This window comes from Hemibagrus wyckioides, linkage group LG29 (assembly GCF_019097595.1).
Source record: "Hemibagrus wyckioides isolate EC202008001 linkage group LG29, SWU_Hwy_1.0, whole genome shotgun sequence".
Lineage (NCBI taxonomy): Eukaryota > Metazoa > Chordata > Actinopteri > Siluriformes > Bagridae > Hemibagrus > Hemibagrus wyckioides.
Genome location: NC_080738.1, coordinates 5192337 through 5208230, shown reverse-complemented (window position 1 = coordinate 5208230; position 15894 = coordinate 5192337). Strand labels below are relative to the sequence as shown.

General features: G+C 44.0%; 1 protein-coding gene across 1 annotated transcript in view; it reads right to left on the bottom strand.

The window, feature by feature from the left end:
- chrna8 (cholinergic receptor, nicotinic, alpha 8) overlaps positions 1–15894 on the bottom strand; it is a 56400-nt gene that overhangs the window by 39441 nt on the left and 1065 nt on the right. The gene's annotated exons all lie outside the window — the stretch shown is intronic.

Here is a 15894-nt window from a genome sequence, read left to right as displayed (position 1 = left end):
TCTATCAAAAGTATCCTTTAAGTCCTGGAGGTTGCGAGGCAGGGCATCTTACAAGACTTACAAGGATCTGCTGCTAACATCTTGGTGCCACAGCACACCCTCAGGGATCTAGTGGAGTCCATGCCTTGGACGGGTCAGGGCTATTTTGGCAGCAAAAAGGAGGGGGACCGACACAATTTTAGGCAGGTGGTCATAATGTTATTATCCAAAACAGATGAGTGACTGTATCTCTATAAACCTCTTTTAACTACACTCATTAAGAAAATGATATTTTCAATGTTCAACCTTTTCCAAAAGCCTGAAAGAGAGAAGAGGAGCTAACGTTATCTTTTATAACGCTTTACTGCACTCATTAATTAGGAAGATTAGATTTTATACATTGGATTATTTAGGAGACAGGAAGGGAGAAGAAGAGCTCATATTTAAGGACGTTTGAGTGAATCGGGGAAAACGATATTTTATGAGCTCTGAATTGAAACAGATGAAGAGGCAAAGACAAAGGTAGAAGAGTGTAAGGTCAAACTAAACCACACGCTATTTTCTTCATTTATTTATTGACTGTATAACTTCCAAATGATTCTAATTATGGTTCTGATGCTTTATCGGATGCGTTTCTATAGCAACAGCTTACACGCTGATGACATTTTCGGTAAGGTGTTTATATATTTCTTTTCTCCTCCTCTTCTTCCTCCTCCATATAGCTAAAACTATTCCAGACCTTGATGTGACACTGAACCTGTTTGGATCAATTCCAAAATCTACTGGTTATGATGATCAATTACTATAATTCCTACAAACATCCGTTCTGGAGATCGTTCTCACGCTAACGCGTCTCACTGACCACCAGAAGCAAACGCATTAAAAGAAATTCCCTTTGCTCAAGTTCATTTTTCTTTTTTCTTTTAACTCACAAGATAAAAGCAACGTAGTGAAGGTTCTGCTTTGCCTCACATCAATTTATTAATAATAAAACGTTCATAATTAATTAATAATTAGTAATAAAAAATACTGATACCTATAAGGCGCAATTTCTTTCACCATGCTAAATTTAAAGGAATTTTTAATTTCACAAGGAGGATTTCAGTGCTGGTGATGGGTTCGAGTCTCGGCTCAGGTGTGAGCTTTTTGGCGTTTCATTATATTCAGGGATTTGAAAATCCACACTAACATGGCCTTGATGTAGGAAAACGAATCGTCTTAATTCGATCACAAGGAACCCATGTACACATTTTAAACTCAGTCCATTCAACTAGCTTTTTCTCCCCACCGAATGGAAGATAAATGATAAATGGATTGATTTGTTCCAAAATAATCAACAAGTAGATATGATGGTAATTTTGCACTACATCAGTTGTGTCCCAAAATTAGAGAACAATAACAAAATTATTTTTTATAGTTTGTTACGTTTTGTTATTTTGTTTTCGGATTTCTTATCTTGTTTTTTGTTGTTGTTGTTTTTTTTTTTCAGATTTGTTATTTTGTTTTCGGGTTTGTTTTTTTTTTCAGATTTGTTCTTTAGTTTACAGATTTGTTATTTTGTTTTCGAATTTGTTTTTTGTTTACAGATTTGATATTTTGTTTACAGATTTGATATTTTGATTTTTTTTATTATTTTGTTTTCGGATTTTTTTTTTTTGTTATTTTGTTTTCGATTTCTTATCTTGTTTTTTGTTGTTGTTTTAATTTTGTTTTCATTTTTTTAAAAAGATTTGTTTCAAGTTTTTATTTATTTATTTTTTTACAGATTTGTTATTTTGTTTCTAGATCTGTTATTTTATTTTCCTTTTTTTTTAAGGATTTGTTATTTTGTTTCCAGATTTGTTTTTTTTTATTTCCAGATTTGTTTTTTGTTTACAGTTTTGTTCTTTAGTTTACAGATTTGTTTTTTTTTTACAGATTTGTTTTTTGTTTACAGATTTATTTTTACAGATTTGTTCTTTTGTTTACAGATTTGTTTTGTTTTTTTTTTGTTTTTTTTACAGATTGGTTCTTTTGTGAACAGATTTTTTTTTCTACAGATCTGTTATTTTGTTTCCAGATTTGTTTTTTGTTTCCAGATTTGTTTTTGTTTTTTTACAGATTTGTTATTTTGTTTACAGATTTGTTATTTTGTTTCCAGATTTGTTATTTTGTTTCCAGATTTGTTATTTTGTTTACAGATTTGTTCTTTTGTTTACAGATTTGTTTTGGTTTTTTTGTTTTTTTACAGATTTGTTCTTTTGTGAACAGATTTTTTTTTCTACAGATCTGTTATTTTGTTTCCAGATTTGTTTTTGTTTTTTTACAGATTTGTTCTTTTGTTTACAGATTTGTTCTTTTGTTTACAGATTTGTTTTTTATTAAAGATTTGTCTTTTGTGTACAGATTTCTTTTACGGATAAATTCTTTTGTTTACAGATTTGGTTTTTTTTTTACAGATTTGTTATTTTGTTTCCAGATTTGTTTTTTATTAAAGATTTGTCTTTTGTGTACAGATTTCTTTTACGGATAAATTCTTTTGTTTACAGATTTGTTTTTTGTTTACAGATTTGTTCTTCTGTTTTGCACTTCTCGGTCACCCTAGTGTCTACACTGTTCTGATGAACTACAGGCGTCCATTTTAATAAATAACGTCTTACTCAGCAATAAAATGTGAAGCCTGTGAAGGGAAACGTGAAATTAGTAGTGGACATTAGTAGTTATGACACCAGTTCCTCTCCACTATCCTGCACATAGAAAAATAGGACTCCACAGCAGTGTTTGTGCGTTCCTCTCACACAGCGATTCTGAAAAACTTCTCACTCTGTTCAGGGGAACGTCAGCGTGTATGTGACACGAACAAATATGCTGAGTAAAACATTCCATCAATAAAATGTTTAATAAGCGGTTAAATATCTCACCAGGGAATGGAGACGGATCGCTCTGGTTTCTTTTTCTCTTTTTTCGCCGAGATGAAAGGCAGTGGGTTACGTGTGTGGTGAATAAATAAAACATTCGGTGAAAGCTTTTATTTCTCAAGAGGCTGTAATGAGACGATTAAAGGAACGTGTTTGGGCGCTTAATATTTATAGCTGCTGGAATGAACTGGAGCTGAGGAAGAAGAAGACGATGATGATGATGGTGAATTCAAACACGAATATGATGATTCAGACTGATGAAGATGATGGCCTTACTTTGTTAGCGCTACGCCTCAAACCTCATATCTAGGTGTTCTCTTGCACTTTTTGTATCCTCCTGCTTTCAGGATGAAAAAGAAAAGAAAAGAAAAGAAAAGCGCGTCTCACTTTCCTCTCCTCTCTTCCGCCGAGCCCGTTCCATTCAGCGGCCGGGGTTTCAGGCTCGGGCGAACAAACGCTGCACCATTGTTCAGATTTCAGTGCTTATTCACGGCGCCTCTTTCCTCGCCAGCTCTCGTCTCATTTTTCCCCCGAGTGCAGGCTGTGGAGAATAAAGCGCTCCGGGTCATGCTGTTCTCGGAAAATAATCAACTTACTCCTCTACAGAAATGCACCAACGATGGTTATCTATCTACACGTGGTACTTTTTTATCCGTTTACGGTTACGTTCGATGCTATGGCATCTATATTACCTTGACCAAGAAAGCGGAAAATCCTCCAGTCCTGAAAGCTGACACTGGAGACTCCTTCTGTTAATAAACGTCTCGCCTCGCGGGAAACGTCACTGCATCACTGAGTGTACGTTTCTCCTTCTTAAAATCACACACTGTACACAAATCCATTGATTAATGAAGAGTGCTAGCTGAGATATCATGCCAGCGACTTAGCGGTGTTTATTCCTTTGCTAATGGAGCGATTATCTTATGTTTACGTCTCGGGGGCGTGTGACGATTCCTCCATTTGCAAACTGTTTCTACAAAAAAAAAGTGTTGAGAGGTAGAGAACAGGATGAAAGGACTGAGAGAGGGAGGGAGGTGGGGGGGGGTGGATGAGGAAACACTGATGTCAGAGAAAGAGAGTGTGAGGCTTTAAAAGGTAGTGGATGAGAGAGAAAGAGAGAGAAAGAAGGGCTTGAGAAGAAAAAAAAAGGACAGGAATGAGAGATAAGAAACACACACACACATACACACACACACAGACACACACACATACACACACACACACAGACACACACACATACACACACACACACAGACACACACACATACACACACACACACAGACACACACATATACACACACACACACAGACACACACACATACACACACACACACACAGAGACACACACACACACACAGTGGGATGGCGTGCAGCTCTTCATCTCTCCTGTGCCTTGATATCATCTTCTGAAGGCAAGGCTGTGCGTGAAAAGAGAAACACTCCATCACACACACACACACATACACACATACATACACACACACACACACACACATACACACACACACACACAGACACACACACACACTCCTGGCCTCCTTTTATGGGGTTTTATTTCACTCTTGAAGCCATAAAGCAACCCAAATCTTGGCGCAAAACTTATGATGAGAAATAAACGATAGATTTTTCTTTTCTCTGTGGCTTTCCGTCCCTCCGGAGAGGAACGAGGCACAAATTCGTTTTCTACGCGAGTCTGATTGGAGACGAGATATTCTTTTATGTGGGCCGTTAAATCACCCGGCTTTGAGGCACAATAGGTATTTAGCATTATGAGAGAGAGAGAGAGAGAGAGAGAGAGAGAGAGAGAGAGAAATCCCTGTGCGATAAATGGGTCAGAGCTCTTTGAGTACGATTGTCCAGCTTAGCGCTCACTCAACGACTAACACGTCCAGCCTCTCTATCCCGGCTTAAAAGCAGAGGAAATAAAGGAAAGGCATCGTCTCCATCACGTCGGGGTTCACGTGTTGAAAAGCTGAAGCGGAGAACACAGAGGAAGCATTATTTTTCAGCTCAGCTGTCCTTTGTTATGTGAACGAGTGAAACTAGGGTTCCGGTCAGCTTCCAGGAGCTTAGACAGGAGAGTCTGGACTGGTCAGGACTATCTATGACCCACTTCCTGCACAATGACAACTAAAATTCTACTGTAAAGAAGATTTATTAAAGAACAGACCATTTCTCACCAGGCCACAGACATCACACCCCCCACACAGACATCACACCCCCACGCAGACAACACACCCCCCACACAGACATCACACCCCCACGCAGACATCACACCCCCCACACAGACATCACACCCCCACGCAGACATCACACCCCCCACGCAGACATCACACCCCCCACGCAGACATCACACCCCCCACGCAGACATCACACCCCCCCCCGCAGACATCACACCCCCCACACAGACATCACCCCCCCACACAGACATCACACCCCCACACAGACATCACACCCCCACACAGACATCACACCCCCCACGCAGACATCACACCCCCCACGCAGACATCACACCCCCACGCAGACATCACACCCCCCCTGCAGACATCACACACCCCCCGCAGACATCACACCCCCACGCAGACATCACACCCCCACGCAGACATCACACCCCCCCCGCAGACATCACACCCCCACACAGACATCACACCCCCACGCAGACATCACACCCCCCCCCCGCAGACATCACACCCCCACGCAGACATCACACCCCCCACACAGACATCACACCCCCCCCCCGCAGACATCACACCCCCACGCAGACATCACACCCCCACGCAGACATCACACCCCCACGCAGACATCACACCCCCATGCAGACATCACCCCCCCGCAGACATCACACCCCCACAGACATCACACCCCCACACAGACATCACCCCCCCACACAGACATCACACCCCCACACAGACATCACACACACCCCCCACAGACATCACCCCCCCACACACAGACATCACACCCCCACGCAGATATCACACCCCCACACACAGACATCACACCCCCACGCAGACATCACACCCCCCCCCCGCAGACATCACACCCCCACGCAGACATCACACCCCCACGCAGACATCACACCCCCATGCAGACATCACCCCCCCCCGCAGACATCACACCCCCACAGACATCACACCCCCACACAGACATCACCCCCCCACACAGACATCACACCCCCACACAGACATCACACACACCCCCCACAGACATCACCCCCCCACACACAGACATCACACCCCCCACAGACATCACCCCCCACACACAGACATCACACCCCCACGCAGACATCACACCCCCACACACAGACATCACACCCCCACGCAGACATCACACCCCCCACACAGACATCACACCCCCCACACAGACATCACCCCCCCACACAGACATCACCCCCCCACACACAGACATCACCCCCCCCCCCACAGACATCACACCCCCACACAGACATCACACCCCCACACAGACATCACACCCCCACGCAGACATCACCCCATCCCCCCCCCCCCGCAGACATCACACCCCCACGCAGACATCTAACCACGTCTGCTGGACAGATGTTACTCTGTTTGGTGTGGTGTGGTCATTTCACTGCTGGCTGAGAGCAAGCCCAAAGAATTTCAAGAACATATCTCTCTCTCTGTCTCTTTCTTTCCCTCTCTTCTCTTTCTGTCTCTCTCTCTCTCTCTCTCTCTCTCTCTGTTCTTTCTGTCTCTCTGTCTCTGCCGAGGTTCCACTGTATTATATTTATACACCGATCAGCCATAACATTATGGCCACCCGCCTAATATTGTGTCGGTTCCCTTTTTTGCTGCCAGAACAGCCCTGACCCGTTGAGGCATGAACTCCACCAGATCCCTGCAGGTGTGCCGTGGTTTCCAAGCATCACCACCTTACAACTTACTTTAGATAGATACTGACCATTGTCCATTTTTCCTGCTTCTAACACATCAACTTTGAGGACAAAATGTTGACTTGCTGCCTGATATATCCCACCCACTAACAGGTGCCATGATGAGGAGATCATCAGTCTTATTCACTTCACCTCTCACTGGTCATAATGTTATGCCTGATTGGTGTATATAAATATATCCAGTTTCTTTGAGGTCTGGATCTCTGCACTGACCCCAGGAGGAGATCATTCAGGCTTCTGTTGTCTCAAGGGCTTTTGACAATGGAACTATATAGTCACTGCTGTTTTTCTGTCTTTACTGCGCACAATAAAAATGTTTGAAGGAAATAATGAAATAAATAAAAGCGTGTGTGTGTGTGTGTGTGTGTGTGTGTGTGTGTGCCTCCCCTTGGGAGAACTGGATCTATTTTCAGGGCTTTTCATAGGCTGGAACGTGTAAAACAGCTGCCTCGTTCTAGGCAATTCCTTCTAAAAGTCAGAGAGAGAAAGAGCCAGACTGAGTGAGGAGCCTGTGTTCATGCTAGATAGCAGAATATTTCATGACGTATAGTTAACATTCAGGTCAGCTCTGGCTACGGCTAGCGATATAAGCAGACAGTCGTATAAGTGGGCAGGTTTACGGCTTTGGAAGATCTCCTAATGTTTGTGGCATTTTGAATTTCCTGTTGGTTCCGGTCTGCGTCACGCTGCGGACATGGACTTCTGGTCTGTTGACGTTGTTTCACGGCTAAATGCGTCAGGATGAACGCGTGAGCTGCCATGAAAACTAGCCTCAGAACATATCTACACATTTACACACCAGCAGCTTCTACTGGTCCTAGTGTTTCAACTCACAACCTTCTGAACAGTTACACCTACTGAGCTATTACTCTCTCTCTCTCTCTCTCTCTCTCTCTTTCATTCTGTCTCTCTCTCTCTCTTTCATTCTGTCTCTCTCTCTCTCTTTCATTCTGTCTCTCTCTCTCTCCCTTTCATTCTGTCTCTCTCTCTCTCTTTCATTCTGTCTCTCTTTCTTTCATTCTCTCTCCCTCTCTCTTTTTCTGTCTCTCTCTCTTTTCTCTCTCTCTCTGTATCTCTCTCTCTCACTCTCTCTCTCTCGCTCCCTCCCTCCCTTTCTTTCATTCTGTCTCTCTCTCTCTCTCTCTCTCCAGTCAGTAACAGTATCCCGTATAGCACAATAGGTCTGGCTCAGATCTGGCCCACACAGTGCACTTACACTCGGCCCACATACCACAAAGAAGGACGGCCCTTTGGTGGCCCATGTCTGGTTTGCCAGAGGTGGGCCAGACGTTGGCCGGCACAGAGCCAGCCCATAAACCAAATCATAACCAGGCCACATCTGGCTTGCCATCATATAAACAGTGCCATCACTGCCAGACCCGGTCCACATCTGGTTGACATCCCACTTGCCATACCAGAACTCAGCCAGCAGTGCTGGCTTAATGCCAGACCTGGCCCAGACCTGTCTGCTATGTGGGATCATGTTGGTGATGTATGTGAAAGAGAGCAGACGGCTCCCTCCCTGTGATGCAGCACAACCTTCACTCTCTACACTCAGTAGCTTTCACATGATTAGGAGATCTGGGAATGAAGGGTCAGATTCCGAAGTACTGCGGGAAATAAAAGCAGCAGGAGGAGGGAAGTATTATTTTTTAAAATAAAAACCTTCGGTCTATTTCTCGTCACGAGCGCAAACAACATCACAGTATGGCACTTTCAAACTTAGCTTCCTTAAAAATGTTCAGTGTCTTTCGACTGTCCTTGGAAACTCGGCAGGAGGGCACTAAGGAAATTCCGGGAAACATGGATTATTAATGCGGCGTCATGCTTTTGTGAGGTTTTCCTCAGCTGTGGGTGTCTGTGAATCTACAGACCTACAGATATTAGAGATTGTCTGAAAGCTGCTTTACATACATACAGTGCCTTAACCCCTACTGAGAAGTGACAGGGACAGCAGTGAGGAAAAACACTGAGGAAGGATGGAGAGAGAGAGAGAGAGAGAGGAACCACGACTCAGCAGGGGAAACCCTAGTCTTTTCCGGATCGGATCTGGGAATCATACATCATCACTTGTGTATTTTTATTTCCTCAAGGGTTTAGAACAGATCTCGGCATGTGAAGTGTCCTCTCCATTTACAGACATCCGACTCGCGAGACTTTTCCGAGGTAAGGCGAGTCAATGACCATCAGCCTACAGACCATCTACCTGTAAGGCCACGGCCACTGCAACAGGCGCTCCTAATAGAGGTCAAAACGGTTGATTTGTATAGAAAAAGGACATCTAAAATCTGATTGGCTGAGCTGAGAATACCGTCATATGTTGCTTAGCAACCAACACCGCAAGATTTAAGAACTGTTTCCGGCTAATGATGTGAAAACGAAATTAAACCATTTTTTTATCATATTGCTGCCATTTAATAAAACGTCTACTGCGTCTATAGATCTCTCATCTAATCCCCATTTACTAGTGAGCTAATGGCTAGCTAAACGCTATAACCATAAACTTTCTGTCTCCCTCCCTCTCTCTCTCTCGCTCTATTTCTCTCACTCTTTCTTTCTGTCTCTCTCCCTCTTGCTGTCTTTCTCTCCCACTCTTTCTTTCTTTCTGTCTCTCTCTTTCTCTTTTTCTGTCTCTCTCTCTCTCACCCTCTCTCTTTCTCTCACTCTTTCTTTGTCTCTCTCTCTCACCCTCTCTCTTTCTCTCACTCTTTCTTTCTGTCTCTCTCTCGCCCTCTCTCTTTCTCTGTTGCTTCTCTCTCTCTCTCTCTCTCTCTCTCTCTCCCTCTTTCTGCGTCTCTCTCTCTCTCCTTCCTTTTCTCTTTCTGTCTCTCTCTCTCTTTCTGTCTCTCTCCCCCACTCTCTTTCATTCTGTCTCTCTCATTCTTTTTCTGTCTCTCTCTCTCTCCCTGTCTTTCTGTCTCTCTCTCTCCCACTCTGTCTCTCTCTCTCTCTCTCTCTCCCACTCTCTCTCTCTCTTTCTCTCTCTCCCACTCTCTCTCTCTCTCTCCCTCTTTCTGCGTCTCTCTCTCTCTCTCCTTCCTTTTCTCTTTCTGTCTCTCTCTCTCTTTCTGTCTCTCTCCCTCTCTCTTTCTCCCTCTCGCTGTCTTTCTCTCCAACTCTTTCTTTCTTTCTGTCTCTCTCTTTCTCTTTTTGTCTCTCTCTCTCTCACCCTCTCTCTTTCTCTCACTCTTTCTTTGTCTCTCTCTCTCACCCTCTCTCTTTCTCTCACTCTTTCTTTCTGTCTCTCTCTCGCCCTCTCTCTTTCTCTTTTGCTTTTCTCTCTCTCTCTCTCTCTCTCTCTCTCTCTCCCTCTCCCTCTTTCTGCGTCTCTCTCTCTCTCTCCTTCCTTTTCTCTTTCTGTCTCTCTCTCTCTTTCTGTCTCTCTCACCCACTCTCTTTCATTCTGTCTCTCTCATTCTTTTTCTGTCTCTCTCTCTCTCCCTCTCCCTGTCTTTCTGTCTCTCTCTCTCCCACTCTGTCTCTCTCTCTCTCTCTCTCTCCCACTCTGTCTCTCTCTCTCTCTCTCTCTCCCACTCTGTCTCTCTCTCTTTCTCTCTCTCCCACTCTCTCTCTCTCTCTCTCCCTCTTTCTGCGTCTCTCTCTCTCTCCTTCCTTTTCTCTTTCTGTCTCTCTCTCTCTTTCTGTCTCTCTCCCTCTCTCTTTCTCCCTCTCGCTGTCTTTCTCTCCCACTCTTTCTTTCTTTCTGTCTCTCTCTTTCTCTTTTTCTGTCTCTCTCTCTCTCACCCTCTCTCTTTCTCTCACTCTTTCTTTGTCTCTCTCTCTCACCCTCTCTCTTTCTCTCACTCTTTCTTTCTGTCTCTCTCTCGCCCTCTCTCTTTCTCTTTTGCTTCTCTCTCTCTCTCTCTCTCTCTCTCTCTCTCCCTCTTTCTGCGTCTCTCTCTCTCTCCTTCCTTTTCTTTCTGTCTCTCTCTCTCTTTCTGTCTCTCTCCCCCACTCTCTTTCATTCTGTCTCTCTCATTCTTTTTCTGTCTCTCTCTCTCTCCCTCTCCCTGTCTTTCTGTCTCTCTCTCTCTCTCTCTCTCTCCCACTCTGTCTCTCTCTCCCACTCTGTCTCTCTCTCTCTCTCTCTCTCTCCTGTCAATCACAGTATCATGTTGCTCATGTATGTGGCAGAGGGCAGACAGTCGGAGTGTGTTATCTGGTGATAATATCCCCCTTTCCGATAGCGCACTTTGTGTAAATCAAGCTAGATATCAATCCTAGCTCAGAAGGCCGTTATCGCAGCGAGCGGTTCCGCTGCGCGTCCGTGTTCGTCCTTGTTCTAATGGCTTGATAACTAATGGGTTGAGTCAGGTGTTGCGGCGGGGAAGCCATTACGGTACGTTGTATAACGCTGCTTCTGCTGCCCTTTAATAATGAGCTCTGAGAATAGTCCTATCATTGCAGTAGCGCTAGGAAATTGCCCGAGTCGGTGTGTTCCTCCTGTTAAAGGAGGCTTCTGGTATATTATTCTGTTATAAAGTGAAGGGAAAAAAATCCACGTTTTTATGTATAATAGACATAAATATTCTCCTTTTTTTTAAAAAAATAAAAAGTTGCAGATTATATTGTTTACTTAGTGATTATGATGTTCCTTTAGGGTTCTGTTTCATTTTTCAGGCCACCTCCACCTCCAGACAGAACGCAAGATGCTCTGCTCTCTCTGTGGGTTTGAACACGGGTTCGAGTTCGTCTTCATTGCTGTTGCAGTTCACATCGCGGGCAGCAGGTGGCACAAAAGGTTTCAAACGGCTCCTTTAATGTTGAGTGAAAACGTGGAATATAGAAGTTTTATTTACTTACCATATGCATTATTATTATAAAGATATACTGTACCACTGTTCTCGATTCTGACTGGTCTCGGTAGTTCTAAGGTGATGGTTTCTATAGTAACAGCTCATAAGCGTTGATACGGTGATATGTGTTCGAATCGAGTCTCCGGTATCAGCTTTTGCTCATGCAACATTAAACGTATTGATAAATGCATAAAAAAGCGGCGAGGAATAAAGCACTTGGGGACCTGCTATAACTTTGGACCATTCCGTCGTTGATTATTTTCCCGTGACTGGCACAACCCTGAGGTGTTTCATTCCCTCACTGAAGACTGTGAGAGGTGTTCATGTCAACACTGTACTGTGTCTGCACGGGTTTCTACACTGCATGGGGTAACTCCACGCTGTAGGTGTTAATTCAGCGTAGCAGGGGGGTAACTCCACGCTGTGGGGTGTTCATTTAACACTGAATTGATTCAGCACCCGGGTGGGGGTGGGGGTGGGGTGTTTTGGGTGTGTGTGCTCTCAGACAGGGTGACCTTGTGCTGGCGGTGTTAGTATTCAGGGATAGCGAATCCATTTACGGCGTCTATTCCGTTCACAGGTAGATGTGAGGAATGATAAACAGAGCTCCACTCCAAGCGGACACACACCTTCAGTAGTGTAACAATTACACCACACACACTCCCGTAGGCAGATTTAACACGCTTTCGGCGCAGCAGAACCCACCATGACACGGTGAATATTTTAAGCACACGCCAGTGCTTAAAGCAACTGGCGCTGGAAGGAAACGCCACACAACTGGTTATATTTGTAAGATTTAGCACCGTTTTGTTAGAAACAGCCGTAGCACCTGGGCTCAGGAGGAGAAACCTCTGCATGGGACTGTCTAGATCTGGGGTGTCCAATCTTATCCGCAAAGGGCCGGTGTGGGTGCAGGTTTTCATTCCAACTGAGCAGAAGCCACACCTGAGTCCACTGAAAGCCGAGATCAGTTGATAAGACAGTTGGAATCAGGTGTAGCTTCTGCTTGGTTGGAATGAAAACCTGCACCCATACCAGCCCTTTCTGGATAAGACTGGACACCCTTGCTCTAGATAAAAAGTTAAAAAATACATACAATGGTCACATAATAACATTATGACTAATATTGTGTTGGTGCTGCTAAACCAGCCCTGACCCGTCCTGCACTGTGTGTTCTGACCCCTTTCTCTCAGAAACAGCATTAACTTCTTCAGCAGTTTGATCAACAGTAGCTCGTCTGTTGGATCGGATCACACGGGCCAGCCTTCACTCCCCACGTCCATCAATGAGCCTTGACCGCCCATGACCCTGTCGCCGGTTCACCACTGGACCACTTTTGATAGATACTGACCACTGCAGACCGGGAACACTCCACAAGAGCTGCAGTTTTGGAGATGCACAGATCCAGTGGTCTAGACATCACAATTTGTCCCTTCGTCCTTACGCCTGTCCATGTCACCTGTCAGTGCTCGGAATGTCATGCCTGATAGCTGTATATGTTTACTAATAAAACCCTTTTACGCTAGCTACCTCTTCAGCACCACAGCTAATGTAAGCAGGCTAAAGCAGGCTTGACAAGCTCAGGAAGTAATAATGTGTAACAGAGCACGAAGTATCTGAGGAATGAATTTCGCTTGTAATGTAGCTGGTAGCAGAGGCTACGGTTTATTACTTCATGAAGGAAATGAAGATCATGTTGATGTTAAAGGAAATACAATACAACATTACAAGCAAATATATATATACATATATTTACTCATATACACAATTTTTAAGAATTCTCCATTCCGATTGGTCAGAATGTGTTTATTAATTGTCTATAACAGCTTATAAACTGGTACTTTAGGATTTTGCTCCAGTCACTTAGTAGCATAACAAACTATATATATTTTAGACTTATTTACTACAAGAGAGGACGGAAAAACAAGCGTTTATAGCCTCATAAACAATAACAATAACAGGTCTTTCTAGGACATTCCACAGAATTAACAAGAATGAAAAACAGTTTTTTGTACATTTCTGGGGTATCTGAGGGCGAATTACAGGGGGTATCTGAGGGCGAATTACAGGGGGTATCTGAGGGCGAATTACAGGGGGTATCTGATTGGGTAATTACAGGGGGTATCTGAGGGCGAATTACAGGGGGTATCTGAGGGGGTAATTACAGGGGGTATCTGATTGGGTAATTACAGGGGGTATCTGAGGGGGTAATTTCAGGGGGTATCTGATTGGATAATTACAGGGGGTATCTGATTGGGTAATTACAGGGGGTATCTGATTGGATAATTACAGGGGGTATCTGATTGGGTAATTACAGGGGGTATCTGAGGGGGTAATTACAGGCGGTATCTGATTGGGTAATTACAGGGGGTATCTGAGGGGGTAATTACAGGGGGTATCTGAGGGGGTAATTACAGGGGGTATCTGATTGGGTAATTACAGGGGGTATCTGATTGGATAATTACAGGGGGTATCTGATTGGGTAATTACAGGGGGTATCTGATTGGATAATTACAGGGGGTATCTGATTGGATAATTACAGGGGGTATCTGATTGGGTAATTACAGGGGGTATCTGATTGGATAATTACAGGGGGTATCTGATTGGATAATTACAGGGGGTATCTGATTGGGTAATTACAGGGGGTATCTGATTGGATAATTACAGGGGGTATCTGATTGGATAATTACAGGGGGTATCTGATTGGATAATTACAGGGGGTATCTGATTGGGTAATTACAGGGGGTATCTGATTGGATAATTACAGGGGGTATCTGATTGGATAATTACAGGGGGTATCTGATTGGGTAATTACAGGGGGTATCTGATTGAATAATTACAGGGGGTATCTGAGGGGGTAATTACAGGGCGTATCTGATTGGATAATTACAGTGGGTATCTGATTGTATAATTACAGGGGATATCTGATTGGGTAATTACTCGGGGTATCTGAGCTGATAATTACAGGGGGTATCTGATTGGATAATTACAGGGGGTATCTGATTGGGGTAATTAGAGGGGGTATCTGATTGGATACTTGCAGGGGGTATCTGATTGGATAATTACAGGGGATATCTGATTGGGTAATTACAGGGGGTATCTGATTGGATAATTACAGGGGGTATCTGAGGGGGTAATTACAGGGGGTATCTGATTGGATAATTACAGGGGGTATCTGATTGGGTAATTACAGGGGGTATCTGATTGGATAATTACAGGGGGTATCTGATTGGGTAATTACAGGGGGTATCTGATTGGATAATTACAGGGGGTATCTGATTGGATAATTACAGGGGGTATCTGATTGGGTAATTACAGGGGGTATCTGATTGGATAATTACAGGGGGTATCTGATTGGATAATTACAGGGGGTATCTGATTGGGTAATTACAGGGGGTATCTGATTGGATAATTACAGGGGGTATCTGATTGGATAATTACAGGGGGTATCTGATTGGATAATTACAGGGGGTATCTGATTGGGTAATTACAGGGGGTATCTGATTGGGTAATTACAGGGGGTATCTGATTGGGTAATTACAGGGGGTATCTGATTGGATAATTACAGGGGGTATCTGATTGGATAATTACAGGGGGTATCTGATTGGGTAATTACAGGGGGTATCTGATTGGGAAATTACAGGGGGTATCTGAGGGGTAATTACAGGGGTATCTGATTGGATAATTACAGGGGGTATCTGATTGGATAATTACAGGGGGTATCTGATTGGGTAATTACAGGGGGTATCTGAATGGGTAATTACAGGGGGTATCTGAGGGGGTAATTACAGGGGGTATCTGATTGGATAATTACAGGGGGTATCTGAGGGGGTAATTACAGGGGGGATCTGATTGGATAATTACAGGGGGTATCTGATTGGATAATTACAGGGGGTATCTGATTGGTTAATTACAGGGGGTATCTGATTGGATAATTACAGGGGGTATCTGAGGGGGTAATTACAGGGGGTATCTGATTGGGTAATTACAGGGGGTATCTGAGGGGGTAAGTACAGGGGGTATCTGATTGGATAATTACAGGGGGTATCTGATTGGGTAATTACAGGGGGTATCTGATTGGATAATTACAGGGGGTATCTGATTGGGTAATTACAGGGGGTATCTGAGGGGGTAATTACAGGGGGTATCTGACTGGATAATTACAGGGGGTATCTGATTGGGTAATTACAGGGGGTATCTGATTGGGTAATTACAGGGGGTATCTGATTGGATAATTACAGGGGGTATCTGATTGGATAATTACAGGGGGTATCTGATTGGATAATTACAGGGGGTATCTGATTGGATAA